The sequence below is a fragment of the Phaenicophaeus curvirostris genome, chromosome 4 (assembly GCF_032191515.1).
Source record: "Phaenicophaeus curvirostris isolate KB17595 chromosome 4, BPBGC_Pcur_1.0, whole genome shotgun sequence".
Lineage (NCBI taxonomy): Eukaryota > Metazoa > Chordata > Aves > Cuculiformes > Cuculidae > Phaenicophaeus > Phaenicophaeus curvirostris.
The window spans coordinates 66,099,641-66,119,084 of record NC_091395.1 but is presented as its reverse complement, the minus strand read 5'-3'; the positions used below and the strand labels follow the sequence as shown (position 1 = coordinate 66,119,084).

At 40.1% G+C, this 19,444-nt stretch overlaps 1 protein-coding gene across 1 annotated transcript in view; it reads right to left on the bottom strand.

Annotated features, from left to right (window-relative positions):
- Window positions 1-19,444, bottom strand: part of SORCS2 (sortilin related VPS10 domain containing receptor 2) — a 553,277-nt gene that overhangs the window by 471,158 nt on the left and 62,675 nt on the right. The window lies entirely within an intron of this gene.

Genomic DNA, 19,444 nt, shown 5'->3' with positions numbered 1-19,444 from the left:
GCCACCTGGGCCACTGCTGGCTCATATTCAGTCAGTTGTCAACCAACACCCCCAGGTCCCTCTCCTCCAGGCAGCTTTCTAGACAGACTTCTCCTAGTCTGTAGCACTGCACAGGGTTGTTGTGCCCCAAGTGCAGGACCCGGCATTTGGCCTTGTTAAACCTCATGCCATTGGACTCTGCCCAGCGGTCCAGCCTGTTCAGATCCCTTTGCAGAGCCTCCTAAACCTCCAGCAGATCGACACTTCCACCCAGCTTAGTGTCGTCCGCAAACTTGCTAAGGGTGCACTCGATGCCTTCATCCAGGTCATTGATAAAGACATTGAACAGGGCTGGACCCAGCACTGAGCCCTGGGGAACCCCACTTGTCACTGGCCTCCAGCTGGATTTCACACCATTTCCCACCACTCTCTGGGCCCGGCCAGCCAACCAGTTTTCCACCCAGGAGAGTGTGCGCCTGTCCAGGCCAGAGGCTGACAGTTTCTCAAGCAGAATGCTGTGAGAAACTGTGTCAAAGGCTTTGCTGAAGTCCAGGAAGATACATCCACAGCCTTTCCCTCATCCAGCAGCCGAGTCACTTTGTCATAGAAGGCGATCAGGTTAGTTTGGCAAGACCTGCCTTTTGTGAACCCATGTTGACTGGGCCTGATCACCCGGTTCTCTTGCATGTGCTTCATGATAGCACTCAAGATCACCTGTTTCATGACTTTTCCGGTATATAATGACAATATTTATAAATGTATGAATACATTAAGATAATACAATGAGAATTCTCTCCTACTAATTGACTCCTTCCAAATAAAAACTTAGCATGAACTCCAGTTCTCCCTGATTCTTCTCTGATAGAAAGATACATGTATTTTCAAGCAAATTCAGCATTATTGGGGGGAGGAGTAGGTAATTTGTTGAAAAGGGAGTTTGGTTTAGGAGGCTTTTTTGGCAGATACATTGAAATTTACCAGGGAACAAAACCTATGAAAAATTGTTGAATTTCTGCTGAAAGCTTAATTTTTCAAAAAGAACTGGTGATGTCACATACTTAATCTAACAAGAAATACTGAAAGGCGTTGATTTTCAGTAAGTGTTGAGGATTTGCTCTCCCAGAACTGGATTTTTTATGGGACAGCAAGACAGAAACACAAAATCAACAGTCATTTCTCAAAGGGTGTATCAGCAATCAGCTCTTAGAATCACAGGCCCAAGGGACTGAGCAACTATTATTAGGCACTCATGTAGGAGAAGACTTGCATAGAATACCTTACCCAGCAGAAGCCGCTGACAGAAGTCAGTGAGACAGCATGTAATTACTCAAGCTGGAATTTTGCCCAGAGACGCAAGTTAACAACCTAGAACATACATACTATGGATCTTTAATCACCAACAGTGTTCAAGACCTAAGTTTTATGCACCATCTTAAGTCTGCCCCGGGAATGAGCAAAACCTCCAGTACATATGATTAAGGGAAAATCAGTAAAGATTTTGGTAACTCCTAGGGGAAAAGTGAAAGCACTGGTCAGATCTGCAAAGATCTCTCTAGGAAGCTAATATGGATGCAGAACCTGATTTTTGTCTCAGATGACTGACAGGTAGATCTCTTGGAGAAAAAAAGGATTGGGCTCAGCCAACCACCCTTTTACTTTCATCAGTCAAAGCAAAGATGTTGTCTCTGATTTAATGTTGTTCTACCCAGGTATGAAAGTGAATTTCAAAGCTACTCCACTATTTAAAGAAATTCTTCCTGCCTTAAATCTTTTAGAGAATATATTGATTGCATTACCAAGAGAGCAGAAACACCAGCTTTTAAAGAACTTCTGTTGTCACCATCTCTATCTGACTCCAATTTTCTTCTATTTTTCATTTTCTTGTGTGTTGTGATACTTAAGAACAGTGAAGTGTTAGGTATACTTACCATTGCTGAAAAAGGTTTTATTTGTTTCTCTCTCTTAAAAAACATGTTGAGGCACTCTTTTTAACACAGGCTAAATTGTTTTATGTAAAACACTGTTTAGAAAAGAGATCTACAAGAGAGATTGCAAAAAGCAGAACAAAAACAGGTTTTTCCTTAGCATTTACTGTAATTCTTCAGTCAGCTGGCTACTTTTTAAGCAGACAGGACTCTCTTGTTACTGCCTGCCTGTTCATACTATCCCACTGCAACAGCAGCCACACATCACTGAATTTATTCTCACATCAGAGCATAGACCAAGGGGCAGGAAAAAAAAATCAATGGCTTTAACCTGGTTTAAAACATTTTATTTGGTCTCTGATTTTCTCCATTTTTAAATTCATTTTAGCCAGGAAATTGGAAAAAAAATGTTATAATTCATTCAGATTTACTTGTAAGACCCAGATGAGGTCACGAGACCATGCATCTTATGCATGCTGGAGTTAAGAAGGAAGCAAACCAGGCACCGGTACAACCACATGTGGCAATGTGGGAGTTTAACCCTGTTCTCTGACACTGTGCTAAATTACGCAGGCTACAAGGTAAAACAATGTGTTCATTTCCTTACCTCTTCCTTGTTAATGTGTCATTCTCAAGTTATTTTTCTCAGTATATTTTGGCTACAGCACAGATGACCCATTGTAATTTTCCTGAAAGTCTCACTTTTAAGGTCTAAGATGTTTGGTTTTACTCAGAAATGTGACTGCAATAAAGACTTCACATTTTTATTCCTAGTTTTCCCTTACTGTGCTGCCCACGTAAAGTCTGAGTGAAATCTGTTCAGCGGAATAACACGAGCAGGGCACGCTGCTTTCTGCTTCTGCTCATCCCACAAATCCAACTCGGCAAATAGAGGAGGACCCGGATTTTATCCTGGTTCACTCTTAATCAGCAGGACTGTTGATGAAGTCCCAGCATTTTCACCTGCACCACCACATTAACAGAAACTTGGTTTGGCACTATAGCAACAAAAAGCAAAAGTACAGTAGAAACCTGCAGCATTGCTCTGGCATTCACTTTACCCTCCAGTTCCCTTTGAAGGAAGGATTAAATACACAGATGAAATAAACACCTCTCTTATAAAAAAAAAAAAATTAAAAAAAGCCCCTAAAAAAACAACACACAGAATCCCTCTTAACTGTCTGTGTTAAATCTGGCTTTTCAATAGCATTACTCTCTGCTGTAGAATCAAGCAGGATTTGCAAATCATAGTAACTCCTCAGAAAAAGGAGATTTTTCATTTCTTAGTTGTTTATGATTTTTGTTACTATTCAGAAATCTTCCCTGTTGAAATAAGAAGTTGACAGTTTTGATACTGCAAAGGTTTTTCAGGTTCCTGGTTCTGCAAACAAATAATAAATCACAAGGTGGCACATACTCTGACTATCTTCAGGCAACAGACATTTTAGTAGGGTCTTGGGTTGTTTTTTTGTTTTGTTTTGTTTGTTTCAGGTTTTTGGGTTGTTGCTGAGTTTTTTGGTTTCAGGATTCCCTATAGTGAACATGGTATCAGTAACAGAGCTATTTTCTTACCTCAGGCAAAATAAAACAGGTCAAACTTTAATCCCAGTTAAGATACAAGAATACCACTAATGTCAAAGAAGATATTTGAGATTTAAAAGCTGAATGCAGGTCTAAACGTAAGAAGATTGATAAAGACCTCTTAGGTATGGACAAAAGGACAGCAAAAAAAATCCCTGGGAGCTGTAAAGTCATCTATCACCAAACACTTTTATGTGCTCGTACAGGCAATTAGAGATCTAGCAAGCAACCAATAGCAACTGAATTAGTACCGTAATTCTGATACCCTCTTTGGCTTTTAGGTACATATTAGAAGCTTAGAGTTTTTGTGAGGGTTTTTCCTACAATAAGCCTTAACATCTGCAAGCTGTGTTCAAAATCCTATCCATTACCAGTGCCAAGAATATGAAAGGACATTACCCAGCACACACAGGCAGGAGCCAATTCATCTAAACTCAGCATGAAAATGTGCTGTTACTATTCAAGCCAGAGGGCACCACAGGCAATGAGGCACTGGCTGGCTTTTGTTGCTGCAGTGTTGATCAAATTATCAAGTAATATACATTCTGATTTTAAAAAAAAAATAATTAAAAAAAGGGCAGTAAACTGAATCTTAAGATGAACAAAACCAAAGCTGTCTCCAGGACAAGCAACTGATGTAAAAGTTCAAGCATATTTCCGACTTTGGTTTACTAATACATCATTTAAAAACAAAGGGCAGAGATAGCAAGCTAGTGCAGACAGTTAAATTACTGAGATCTCTGTGAAGCAATCAGAGAATACTTAAGGGACTTAGACTCATGATCAAGCACTCACAGAAAGTCACCATGGCTCATCTGATCTACAGCAACTGGTTAAGCTGATGGTGAGTTTGAGTCCTCTGAAGAATGACAGTGCAAATTAAATAAGACTGAATTCCCAGAAAGCCCAAATATGGAAAATCATCATTGAAGTATCACCGAAAGAGCCTGGAATAGCTAGCGGGGTACCTATCCTTTCCTCACCTTGAAGCAAGACTCCTGGGGAGACATTCACAAAGCAAATTAAGGCCTGGGGAGACAAGTCAACCTTGAACACATCCACAGATGGCAAAGTCTCCAGAATAGAAACTAAGCCTCCAGAAGGTAATTCAGAAACACAAGCTGTTTCTGAAAGAGGTAAAAGCTGGCTCCTCAGGATCAAGATAGCTTATGAATAACTCTTTAACACCTTTTACTGACTGCTCTGATATCTAACCTCAGAGCCACAGTTGAGCAGTGCCACCTCACAGCACCAGTATCACCCCAAGTCAGAAGGCCAGAGAAAGTCTTCCCTTCGAGCAATCTGCACTCCAGATACACGCCAGAAAAACTGAAACAGAAAACTGCGAAAAGATCTTCAGCAATTAGAAGGTTATTTTCAACCTTAATTGACCAGAACATTGCATGCGATCTGTAACTTTATCCTGATCAGCGTTGCATGTAGAGACCCTCTGCTCCCAGCTCTGCTACGGGCAGAGCCAGAAACCACAGTCCCTCATTCGGAGGTTACTGAAAGTTAATCCCAGCTCCGCAACCGCCCCAGTAGCCATGGCACATCATTCAACCTTCCTGCGACTCAGATAATTCAGCTATGCATTATTTATAATACTAAAACATATGTTGTATATAATCTTTAACTAAAGTATCTAAAGCACTGCCACCTTCTTAGATGTAGGACGATATTAATATAATTTACATATACATCACACTTACATATGTTATATATACTTCTCTCATTGTGCTTTCATTAGATAATCCAATTATAAACCTTCAGTATAGCTGCGCCGTGATTTTAACCTCTCCTTTTAGCATTTCATTCCTTCCTGTAATAATCTTTTACCCTGCATTTTGCAGGGAGTTTTATTCTTCCTTTTTTTTTAATGTTCTTCGTTACCTCAGCAGCCCCAAGGAAGCAGAGTTTGGATTAACTTTCAGAGACTCCATAGAAAAACTACAAAATATTAGAACTCATCCAGCCCAACACCTATTTCATTTAATGTTCACTGGTCATAGCATTTTGTTAAATGTGAGACTGTACGCAAGGGCACTTTATCTTCAAAATAAATCTGCTCAGTATAAGGACATGAGTTTGGATACACTGTATTTATTGGGTTTTTTTCATATCATTAACATATTTGCCTCCTACAAGCAATTACTTCAATGGCAAAGAATACAGGAAAGCAGAGTGAGGACTTAGAAAAGCAAATCTCATTTTGTTTTGCAAATCATTATTAAAAAGTCACTCTTGAAAAATAAAAGAAAGAACAGGAAAGAGGTCAGGTGTAATATAACCTGGCTGCTCAGAAGGAAATTTCCACATTGGATGCAATGTTAAATTAATGAAATTTAACAAATTTTAAAGAACATTTACAGTTACTTCTCCATAACATAACTGAAACATGCTTTTGCAGCACCCTCTTCCCTTGCCTTCCCTTTCTCTTTGTTCCACTCAGAGCAAGCTATGGAAGATGATTTGGAATAAACAGGGATTAGTTTCCTCTCTCATTGCTCACTCTCCATTTGCTCTGTTTTGACAGCACAGCCCATTACTAAAGCAGTAACACAAATACAATTCTGTTTGCTTCCCAGTACACAGGGGCCACAAGTACTTTTACTTACCAAAAGTGAAGTAGAAACCTAGCTTCTATTTGATTCCTCAAAAGCCAGAAGACTGTATGAAGACAATGAATCTTTCTATGTTTTCCTCCTGTGTACAGTGGGGCTGAGGCAGATCAGCATCACCCACTGTGTCAAAGCCCCAGAGGCAAGAAGGGAAGGAAACAAATGGGTCTTGGCACTGCTCTCCTTTCTGTGGACCCCTGCACAGGGAATGCAACAACCACATGCCCCTTCGTGGAAGCAGTCTGCCTGTTAACACTGCTTTTGAAATCTTCTAACTTCACGTTACAGCTCCAGCTGTAATGTTTCTGCTAAGTCTTAAGAATTCAGAAAATCAATACGTTTTCATAAATCATGTCAAGTTTTCAAATTCTCCCTCCTGCATTCTGCCTGGTCTTGCAAACAATGATCAGTTCCATTTCCTAGGCTGGGCACAGTTGGCTTTGACAGCTACATAAATCTGGAAGATGTCCACATTGCTCTAGATTTACACCACTAGAAACAAGAGCAGAATCCAGCCCTACAGTTCCACACTTTGAAGTGTTTTCTGGCATGTTTCATTTTGCTGAACTGCTTTCTGCTTTTGACTTTGGATTTCCAGCTTCAGAAAGACTCATATAAACAACAACAAAAAAAAGTAATTTGGCAAAACTTCTAATTATCTTGGGGTTTATATTACCTTCTTTTCCTTTCACCCTACTTGCTGAACAATGCCTACATTTAGGACACAGGCTGCATGGTCTAAAGATGCAAATGAAGAATCCAACTGATATCAAAAACTGTTTTCACATGAGCAAGGTGAACAGGATTTGCCCCAGAACCCTGGGAGAGGCTGAAGGCAAAGAAAGAGAAAATGAGAAACTGAATTCCCTGAGACTCAGTGTCACTACTTCAGCATCACTGTGGGCACTGCTCCATTTTATTTTACACAGAAATGTGAACTTTAGCTACATTAAAAGCCAACTTTATCTACAGCTGTTCTTTGATGTCTAAGGCCAGATGGTTTCCAAAGAAGACTTATTCAAGCCACTGTAATCCACACAAAAATGGATGCTGGTAATGCTAAGAGTAGGATAATGTGAGAGAATGTGCAGTGAGAAATAAGAAAGTAAAATTGAAGCTGATCAGAATCAGTTGCTCTGTTCCATCTATTTGATGTACAGCTTCTGCTTAACCATTCCAAGTTCTGTTTTAACATGTTCCTTTAGAGTAATTCTTGGGTTTTTTCCTTTCTTTTTTTAATCATTTAGGCTGTGAAGACTCAATTTAATTGTTTCTCTGCAGTAAGTACCATTTTGCCTGATCATCACTGATGTTCTGACAACAAAAAAGAAAAAGACATTAACTCCTGACAGCATTGCACTTACAGAGTTGGCCTCAGTATTCTGCCTTCAGCTTTCCTCTTGTCTTTCTGATTTCAATTTTTATTCTCTTGCATATTCAGCAACATGTTTACAATGTGTCACGTGTCCTCCCTCCACTTTCTAAACAAGCTGTGGCAGTGTTCACTGCTAATCCAACAGTTTGCACAAGTCCACAGTACAAGGTCAAGTCTAATTATCTTCTCCACTTTTCACTCACTCCCTCAAGGCAATAATAGCTTCAGGGAATTAAATACAAGATCAAAAATGAGAACTCTGCTCCTATTAATCGACCTGCATTTTCAGCAGCACTAGAAGGGGAATGTCAGGGTCTCAGGTGCAGTAGAATAAAGATATTAGCACTCGCTGTCACATGTTAGGCCTCCTTACTCCATTCATAATGTTTGAAGCTCAAACAAATTGCCCAGATAGTATTCTTCCAGTTTTGTAGCAGAGGCTGCAAGAAATTTAGGCTGCGTATCAGATCCAGAGTTATGCCTAAGTGAGACTTCATATGATAAGAATTTTTCATTCCAACTTTGGTCCAGAAAAGCTGCTCCATTTTTCTCTGCATACCTGCAATTCCTCACCTTCCTTGCCCATTCCATTCTCCTTATTCAGAAAATTACAAGGCATCCAAAGTTCACCGAGTAGCTTAAAAGTGGCAGAAAGACAAAGCTAACATTCTTACTCTGTCATGGTTTAAATGAAGAGAAGACCAAGGGAGATACACATACTGAGAACTAGTAAGAAGAAATTAAGCAAAGGTCAAATTTTCAAGATCGTGAGTTTCCTTGCTTGCTCTGGAGGCAAGTCATGTTCTGCCAGAAGCATGCTATAATCTATTCCACAGTGTTAGGATAAGAATTCATGTTTAAAGAGTATAGCGTGTATTAAAGACAAAAAGTAGTTACTTTTATTAAAAAATAAGAGACACAAAACCCTCTATAAACAGCCAGCAAGCTAAAATTAAGAAAAGTACCTCCCATCACGTACAGCCATGGAATGAGGTCTCTAGAATTCCTCCTCACAGATATCGGCAAACAAGTTAAAAGTAGCAAATTTTCTCCAGATCTGCTGCTGCCATATTCTGCCACAGATTGTGTCGTCTTCCTCATGGAGGAGGAGTACGCACCCAGCATACATACTTGCCATTTTCGTAACACCCAGCTCATCTCCATGAAAATTATTGCAAAGCCCTGACTCATCATTCTTGTAGTTGAAGTCAGTCCATTCACTCTCATTTGGGGACACCTCCCTGGTCCCCTGCAGCAAGTGTCCACACACTCTATGTTTCCACTACTGGTGTCACTCCAGTATGCTCCAAAGAACCAATAATGGCAACTTTAAATAGCCATTTGCCCTCTGGCACCTCAAACTCTCTCTCTGACACATCTAGACCTAGGAATGCTGTCTCAGAACCAGCTGGAATGGTTCTTCTCTAAAATCTTAAAGGTTAACAGTTAACTGTGGCCAGACACAATCTCCTGTTTACTCTAGTAGGGACTGGGTTTTGCCCAGCCAGCCACGGGCCATATCATGGTTGCCCTCACCATGGTGATGAAATGTCTTATTTTGATCAAGATCACAAACTCCCTGGAACATAATTTCTCAGTTATTATATGTTTGCACAGTTTTCAATTCCTGTTTATATTAAGAGTACTAGAGAACTCAAATGCCATACAGAGCGTTCTTTTTAATCACCAAATGAACATGTTTTTCCTATTATCCTCAATTCTCACATAACCACTCTGTACGACTCCATCCATGCCAAAGACAAAGTTCTTGCTATCTTATTCTTTTCTGCTTTGGGAAGTTCGTCTTGTGTTGGTTTAGGATGAGCAGGATTCCTCTGTTCTATAAGTAAAAACAGACATGCCACTACCCTCTCTGATCTCTTGGCAGAGCCTCCTCCCAGATATCAGGGAGGAAAGACAATACTAAAATCGCTGTTGACAAGAGCAGACACAAAGAACTGCTGCAGAGGGAAAAGCACCACAGAGGGATGTGATATGGGGGTGGGAGGGAGGTTAGTGCTCTTCTTCCACCAACACGTAACAAAACCATAGCAGAACAGAAGAGGCTTCTATTCACTGGGCACAGACTCAGCTGATGCCTCTATTCCCAAACTACTCATCTGCAAGACAGTGAAATTGCTGGACCGAGCCTGCTACAACCCGCACAGCCAGGAGCCCAAGGAAGTGGCTGCCCAGGGAAGCCTGGACATCAGTGTTGTCATCAGCATCTGTTTTGCACAGCTTTTACTCACAGCATGTTTTGCCTGGAATGGGCTGTTCACCCTGCTATCCCCAGAGGACACCCAGGGCACTGGTGTGGAAGGAGTTAAGATAAGGAAAGGCATCAAAGCTACAGGGGACTCTTTCACAATGCTTCTTGTGGGGCAAAACACAAATGTTAAAAGTACACATTAATTTTCTTCGCCATAGCAAGAGCTTTGCAGATATTGACAACTCTCTCAGGATGAAGCTTACGGCAGCTGCATTAATTTATACTATTGAGCTATAATGCTTTTAATTTATTTTCTAATTTGCTTCACATGCCCAAATTCCCTAAACTGCTTCTGTCTGTTTAATATGAAGGTTAGCCAAGGCTTCACCAGATAAATCCACCTTAAGGCTATCAGAAACCTTTTGTGAAGCAAGAGCATTCTCCTTCCAAAGAGGCCTTTCTTCTGTTCATGAAAAGACTATTAATAACACAATTATTCCCGTTGAAAGAAAAGGCCATAATTAATAGACTCAAGAGCAAAACATCCATCCTACAGGAAAACAGACTTTCTGCTCCTGGAGGCAGTATTTTAAATCCAGAGTATTCCTTTGGATTTAGAAACAGCTAAATCTACAGAATAATGGAAAATAATAGAGATCAAACAGGGGGAAAAAAAAAAGTTGCAGATTCCATGAATAGCTCAATATTGAAAGGAGAAAATGAGAGACTACGCTTCTTATTTCCCAGCAGTCAACTGAAATTACCTCTAACGCTACAGCTTCAGCTAAATGATCTGCAAATATATTTTACATATGTTACATCAAGGCTCAGCATTTTAAGTATACAGATATATTTTTAAGGATACAGCTACTTCAGGAGAAGTATTTCCTTTATTTGCAACCTCATTCTGTTAGCTGGTAACTGAACAAAATATTAACAAGCTTTCTGTACAGGGCTAGAGGAAAAAGAGCAAGGAAAAGAAGGATGAGACAAGTGAAGAGCAGAAAGCAGAGAGAGACCAGACTTTTTTTGTAAGTTAGTGGTCTCCAAACTTTCATAGCTATTAGATGATCAGCATTTCACTTACACTTGTACCCAATCTCAGCTGTGCTTGAAGAGAACAGTTCGAGTCTGCTTCATGCCTCATCACCTTATAAAACACAAGGTTTTAGAAGCTGAGCCCCATCTTGATTTAAAGTGAACCTAATTAAATGGGATGCATGCAGGGAGACAGAGAGTCTCATTCAGTACATAAAGGATAGGAGCCTGGAGCAACAGTGATAAACATGAAGTACGAGGGGCGGCACCCCAACCAGCTGTAAGTTTATTTCAATTCCATAATTCTTCATTGGCATGACAGCTACTCGTCTGTGGTGCTTCTAATCAGCTGCAAAGGTCTGGGGGGCTGCCAGGTGTCTATTTGTCACCACAGTCTTCTCCTGATTCACATACAAGAATGCCAGCATCTCTACTTTCTTGCAGTGTTAATCACGGCGTGTGATTTTGTTGGGTCTGTTTCGTTTTTTTCCCATCTTCTCTTACAGCTTTGGCACTGGAGAAAAAATCTGTTTCATTGTCTCTCCTATCATAATTTACCATTATTATCTCACCCTGTGCAGTGTTTTAGCTATCCTACTTTCCACCATTACCATATATTTATGCTAGTAGACACTATAAAAAAATATAAGTAAACGTTTGAGAAGTTACTGTCATTTAAGTTTACTGTGTTGCTGGAGGAGATTTCTTCAGAGCAGACAGTGATTCAGCATCTTTATCAAACTCACAGCAGGGTGTTTTGCGCCTCTGCCTAAGCCCCTGTTGGCTGCAGTGTGTGTCACCCAACACTCACAAAATTGAAATGGTGCGAAGTCACATCACAAACACCACCACCCACTCTTCAGAGTAAAATGCATAAACCAGGACAAAACACTTCACCTGTGTGCCAAAAATAAAAGCTGCTATTCTCGACAAGCATGAACTTTAAGTGTCCAGTGTGCAGAGCAGAAAAGGGATATTTTGCCACCACCTCCACAATGAAAGATTCTTATTATGTTCTACAGAGTGTCCAAAACCAGAGCTTCCAGATGTGAAACTGCTGTGTCAGTATTGTTACCTAATTTTCTTTCTATATTACAATTTTATCAGGTATTTCAGAATCAAAAACACATCAACATGGAGCACTGTGTGAATTCCTCTGGAATGACAGGAACAAAGGAAGAATCTCAGAGGTGAGGAGAGGCATTGGGACAAGTTTGGTTTTCAATATATCTTTTGCAAGGATTAATTATTTAATATTTATAAATTGTTTTGCATATAAAAACACAATACTGTACATATTTTTAGCATTTTTCTAGAGCAAAAAGTCAAAAAGCAGTGATAATACTGCTGGGTTTGCTTTTGGTTTGGTTGCACCAAAAATGCATGCTTCACTTGCAAAATCTCATACGACAACAGCTATCATGAAAATCTGCTTATTCTTTATAACAAAGTGTTGTTTCAATCCTAGTGCACATCCTCCAAAGTGACAGGCTACACAGGCACCCTTCAGGGAAAAAGCTGCAGAATATTATTATATTTGGATAGCCAGGCTTAAGGAGAAAACACTCATCAGTATAAGCTTGTTAGCTTGTAAATCTCATACTACTTGCAACAAGGCTAAAACAGCTCCTTAGAGGAGTTCAAAAGATGTATGCTGAACTCTGAGAATTGCATCTATGATAGGAAAAGGGAGGTGAAGCACATTTTGCATTAATTCAGCACACAGTTCCCACAGACATCTCTGGCAGGAGCTATTCTGCCATTGCCTCAGGGGACAAAATGGCAAAACAAGGCTCCCAGGCTTGCTGTGTGCCCTCCACCTCACATGCACAGACACATACCTGCCATTAACCTCACTATGTAACTCGATGCCCAGCTGCTGCAACACAAATCTGTGGGACAAGGCACCAAATGGATATAACGAGAAACGTGGAGGTTGTCCATGCCTTACCTCTGGCAATTCCATTCCTTACATTTCCACATACAAATCTTTTAGCACTCTCCTACAGTTCCTGGCTGTCTTTTGAGAAATATTGCCTAAACATTTTCCACATGCAAGTACATGCAAGCCAAGCTTTTATCAATTTTGAGCTTTCTTTCACAGGTCTTTTCAGCATTATGGCTACATTTTATTAGAAGTCTGTGAAATGCTTTATTTGCAACCAAAAAGAAAAGGAGAAAAAAAACCACCTATCTGTCCCTGCTAGATTAACTCCTGTAGGTTTCTCCTTTCGTGGACCTTTGGTGAATTTATATACATATAAATCAAGAGGCCACTGTTGTTAACCCTCTATAAAAGAATGAACCTCTTTTATCTTTCACCCATGGATTGGCAAGACATTCTAATGTCGCTAGTTTTCCCACTTCCAATCTGAGTGCAACCAACTGCATTGAGGTCAGAGCTTAGCTCACCTTAGCTACATATAAGACAAGAGCTCTCCTTCGACTAGTAAAAATAAGATGGAAAGCAGCACTGGGGAGAATGAAAAAATCTCTCATTTTGTATTCTAATTTTTGGTCATTGGAAGTTGCTTCTCTATGGTGATGCTAATTTGTTTTTTAAAAATGAGACTGCCCCCTGGGATGAAAATCTCCTCAGAGGGCTCTGGCCTTTTGTTTCAAATTCCTTGTGAAGTCCACAGGGTTGAAAATGTGGCTGTCACTTAATACATTCAATTTTCCATGCATTAGGGTCAGTAATCCAGTCCCGCACAGAGCAGGATCTCCCAGTTGGCTCTGAGCTTCCATGACGACAGTGAGCAGGGAGATAAACACGATGGAGACACACAGAGGCTCCATCAGCAGTTCCTCACAGAAATACTACTCAGCCTGCCTTTTCTTCTTTTTTTGGTTTCTTTAAACAAACCATCAGTGATTATCTGGCTTGTGATTATGCTCCTATGAGAAGCCACCTGACAAACCATAATTAAAAATTATACAGAAAATAATTCACTGCATTTTTTAACATCTGCTTATAAATCCCCTTTTAGACTTTCCTACCTATTTTGGGTGCACAGTATATGTAAAACCCAGTGCGCTAAGGGAAAAGCGTTGATCTCACATCACTTTATCTTTGAAGTGCTGATAAGAGGACCTAAAAAAGCTAATACATTTGGAAATTCCCCACAGAGCCATAATGAATAGATTTGTTTAAGCCTCAGTATTCTGCCAGTGTCTCAGATGTGAGTATTCTTCACTGAATGCAATTTTCTTCTTCACCCATGTCGCAAGCTTTAGACAACTAAAGAACTAGAAGAGCGACCCTTTACAAAATCTACATTCACTCTCCCTTTCTGCATGTGTGTATTAAGAGATTATACATTTAAATTCCTGGAGCCCCCCCTGAACTGTCCAGTTGCTATACTGCTGGGAGGGCAGTGAGGAAGCAAGAGCTAAATCAGCTTTAGCTCCGTACAGAGCAGTGGTCCAAACAAGTACAAATGTGAGAGAAAGTGGATCAGCCTAACCTGAGGGCAGCATGAGACTCCCTAGCAACCACAAGCAGCAGATGGCTTTTTCATCCGTCTCTCTCCTACAAAGCGTAGCAAAGTTGCTTAGTGATTAAAGCTGCTGGAAGACAGGAACCCAGGCCACTGAGTCAGATGCATTATCTCCAAGAAGTATCTCACTCTTTACAGATTCTCCATTGCTACATCTGTAAAACAGAGATAATGGTATCCCCCAATCTTCATAAAGTTCTAGAAGGTTCCTGTATGTAAGGTATATATACATAATTCTTGTTGAGAAAAAAAAAAAAAAAGGAGAACAGGTAGGAGAAGGGCTTAATGTTCTCAAGTAAACAGTATACTGGTGCCACACCTGGGTGATAAGAAAAATTTGGAAATGGCACAGTATTTTTCATAGACAGATGTCAAAGCATTGTGCAGTGGTTCTCTGCCTCTTATCTTTATCTTACAAATGAGGACAAGACCCAGAAAAGGTTTGTCAAGGTCATCCAGAAAGTCAAAACTAAGACTAGCAAACCAGACTCTGTTATTAGCTACCAGCCATCCCAGGAGAAACAACTTTGTCCAAGAGAACAAACCTGACCTGGAATTAAGTGTATTTAATTGCCTTCCTAAAATTCTGGCATGCATAAGGCACTGTTTCAGAGAGGAGTGGAAGCTGAATTTAATATAGTAAAACAACCTTACATGCACACATCTTTTTATCCCAAAGCATTTCCTAGTTTTTAATATACCTTTTCTCCAACATCAAGAAAATGAGATGGCAGAGGATACAGTACTGATGTAACTCCTGTGAAAACATTTGAAAGTGATGGAAAAAATGCAGCCAAGAAGTCTAAGACAAACTTACATTATTACAGGATTGTGCGATTTTAATAATTGTACAGCAAACCCAGGAACCGTGTTATATAAACAATCAGCCCATGTGCGCCATTCGTTTCCTCCTACACATGCTAGCATTACCTACATAGTCACAGTGTATGAGCTGCCAGGTACAGAAGTAGAGTTGATTCTATATTCTAAATTTGACTCGTATTTAATGTCGTGTTTCTGTGCTTATCTTGTATTACATGTTTGCTTTACTGTGCTCTGTGCCTAAATATTTCTGCCCAACGAAATTCTGTTTATATTTGCAGATTTATTTATTTTTCAAAGTAGAAGAATTGGAGAAGTCAATATTAAACATAAAATCCAGTGCACTTACAGGAGACACAAACACAGAAGCACTGAGAGACTGAAAAAAAGATTCTCAGTTCCAGCCTCTGAGCCAGGCATCACCTTTGTCGTTTGCATGGAGTTCAACCACACTTCCTACAGAATTGTTTGCATTGGTATTGTCTAAACTTCACTTTATTTGGGGATGCAGAAATGGGTGTAACGAGAAGAAAATGATCCTTGTGTGTCCCTTCAACTCAGGTCATTCTGTGATTTTGTGAAGTGCAGATTATGACAACATTGCCCAACACCTACTTGTGGATGTACCAAAGCACAACGCACTGACCATTTCTACTATAACAGATACAGCCTTCCGGTAGCAACAAAATCAAGGTGTGCATAGCACTTGAAAATCTCTGGTCTTCAACTCCTGCCTCACCCGTGCTGGTCACTGACAGGGATAGATACAGCAAGGATCCATCTGAAGTCATACAGGTGCATAAGTGAAAATAATAGTTCCTAAAACGACAGAATAAAGAAACCCATTTGTCTGAAGTTCTTTTCATTTGTTTTAGGTGTATTCTCAGATGGATAGAGTTACAAATGCCTAAGCAAGAAGATAGACACATGGGCTCTCTGCTGATTCAGGCTTCTGCAAAGCAAAACCACATTATCTCCACTGCATTAAGGCCTTACACAATTGCTCAAATGGCCCTGGGATTAGGTCCTATGGGAAGTGAAAACAAAAGTAAAATACTTGAGTGCAAAACTAAATCAATAATCCTGAAGCTTTTTATTCCTCTCAGTCAGGAGTCAAATGAAAGACGATCAATACAATTATTGTAACTTCTTCCTGAAAAAGTAACAGATAATCTATTCTGCAGAGTTGGAGGAACCCAAAAGCACAGTGCAAAAGATCAGCCCTCTGCATCATGAGAACAGCAAGAGATGCAAATTGCTTTTCTAGCCTGCTCTGCCAAACTCACAAGAAATAAAAACAAATTCCAGGTTAGTGCCATTACCATCAATGGTTGTTTTATAAAAAAGACTGCATTCCTCCATGTCATTTAAATTTGCATGCAAAATGGAAAACCTCCTGTGCACCAAGCTCAAAACAGATTTTCTGCAGAGTAAAACTTTCATCAATAATTATTTTATGCTGCAGGACAAGAAATGTTCAACAATCCAAGTTCTCCATTCACATATTCGATTTCTTCACCACCTCCTCATTTTTTTCAATTCACACCTACAGCCACCCATGCAGAATTCCCTTCCCACAGATGGCAGCTGCACTAACAAGAACCGAGCATCTCACATTATTAGACCTTTTTCTGCTACCAGTCCTTTATGGAGACTAAATAGCCTACAAGCAATATGCAGCAATGAAATGTAAACAACCTTGGCAGAGAAGGGGAAAAAACAAAGCACTGAAAAAGGAAGTGAAGGAAAAATCTGCGAGTTTTCAGCAGAGTCATTAAAATTGGTGACAAGCATAGTGGCTTTGTAGTAGGCATGCATCTATTTTGAAGGTAGTTTTCAAAGCGGGAGTTTCCCAAGTATAAAAATGACAAATATTTCCCCTACAAAGATATGTCCTGCTAGTCCCAGATCAGCCAACATTCCCAACAGTTCTGGTGTATTCTGAGTGGACAAGCGTAAGAGGTTCAGACACACACACACACCTGCTAACTGCGAAAGCTACCCTGAGCTCCACCTCCATTGTAGTTCAGAATTAGCCTAAAATCTGAGGACTGTTTCTCTTGATGACTGGATCTAGCAACAACCTGGTTGGTCAAGCAGGATCTGCCTTTCCTAAACCCAAGCTGACTGGGCCTGGTCACCTGGTCACCCTGTGCATGCCTTGTGACAGCACTCAAGATGGTCTAATCCATAATCTTCCCTGGCACCTAGGTCAGCCTGGCAGGCCTGTAGTTCCTCAGATCTTCCTTCCAGCCATTCTTATAGATGGATGTCATATGTGCTAATCTGGGACCTCCCTGGTTCACCAGGACTGTTGATAAATCATGGAAAGCGGCTTGGTGAGCAGTTCCGCCAGCTCCCTCAGTGCCTTTTCATGGACCCCTCCAGCCTTGTATGTATCTAAGTGGGGTAGCAGGTCACTAACCATTCCCTCTTGGATTAGGGGGCCTTCACTCTGCTCCCTGTCCCTGTCCTCCAGCTCAGGGGGCCGAGTATCCTGTGAACAACTGATCTTACTACTAAAGCCTGAAGCAAAGAATGCAGCCTTCTCCTTACGCTTTGTCACTATGTTTCCCCCCCAATATCCAATAAAGGATGAAGAGCCCTCCTTCTTTTGCTAATGTATTTACAGAAACATTTTTTATTGTCTTTTACAGCAGTAGCCAGATTAAGCTCGAGCTGGGCTTCAGCCCTTCTTACTTTCTCCCTGTAAAACCTCACATCTTTGTAGTCTTCCTGAGATGCCTGTCCTTTCTTCCAAAGGCCATAAACACTTTTTTTTTCCTGAGTGCCAGCCAAAGGTCTCTGTTTAGCCAGGCCAGTGGTCTTGCCTGACAGTTCATTTTCAGCACATGGGGACAGCTCGCTCCTGCACCTCTAAGATTTCCCTCTTGAAGAATGTCCAGCCCTACCAGACCCCTTTACCCCTCAGGACTATCTCCTGATAGTCTGCCCTCCATTTCTGTATTTTCAGCAACAAATAACTATTGTGATTGATATTCTCTGTTAATATATTAAGCCATTACCTCTAAAACCAGCCTACATTGGTTTGAAGAGCACTGTAATTAGAAACTAATGTATTATGTTGTATAGGAGTTAAAACACACTGGCATAGACCCAAACCTACCAAAAAAAAGAGAAAGACTTTACTGCTTTCTTGATATAAAAGATATTTTCCACTTGCTGACTATTTTCACACAAAGATCAGAAGTTTGTAGTGTCTTTAACGCTCCAGGGTATCATTACAAGAGATAGTCCAGGCTTTGTCTGCATACTTGTACTAGATTCTATTTTTAAAGGAATATTATTAATGAAGAACAACATGTAATTTTGTGCTTGGAAGCAGATGAAATCAGAAGTGTGTCCCTGTGCTTTAACGTGCAATTGGAACAGACCTAGGATTTAGTCACACACAGTGCAGCATCAGCTGTTGCATTTTATCTAGTCTTTCTACCAGGAATTTTACTAGCTATTTGATTATGGATATGTAACTAAAAGGGGTTTATCATGGCCCAAAATCTTGACTTTGAGAACCACACCTCAAAGCCTCCTCTTCTCCAATGCCAGATTTATTTCTGACACACTGACAGCTTTTAAAAAACTGTAAAGTTAATCCCAGAGACTTACTTGTAGGAACGTTTTAGTGATAATGAATATAATATAAGAAAAAAATAGGCTGCAGGTTCACTAAGTATAGGGAAATAGTTGTGTGTGAAATTTTATCATTAATTCAGAATTAAATTCAATATTTTTTCCTTGCTGCACAGTCTCATGGACCATACTAAAACATCCAAACTTCCCTGAAATACAAGAACAGAAGGAATACAATGAAAATGTAGCTATCAAACTCAGATCCACACATCAGACTCAATTGTTATCCTTTATTTTAAAAAAGAGATGAGTTACAAGTTATGCTTTACACTATCTCGCTTAGTTAATGAAAACATGATTTTGAAACAATGAAAATACCCACAATATCAGTTAATACAATTAAGTAATTAATTAATGCACTTATGATAGTCAACAGAAACTAACTCACTGCTGTTTCCCATAAAACTTCACTACCTGTCAAGGTCTCACCTTAGAAAGGGCCCTCTCTATAACAAAGCCCTCCTATACCTCTTTGAAATGGAGATAAAAATTCATCCAGAACAGCAAGGGTAAATAGCACTCCCTTAAAGTCACAGAATTACAGAACCACTAGGTTGGAAAAGACCCACAGGATCATCGAGTCCTACTGTCGAGTCACAGCAGAAACAGGAAGAGAACATATAAAGGTTTGTGTAGTATAGAAACACATTTGCCAATGTATGCCAATGGAGTATTGTGTCCAGTTCTGGAATCCTCAACACAAGAAGGATATGGTGCTGTTGGAATGAGTCCAGGGGAGG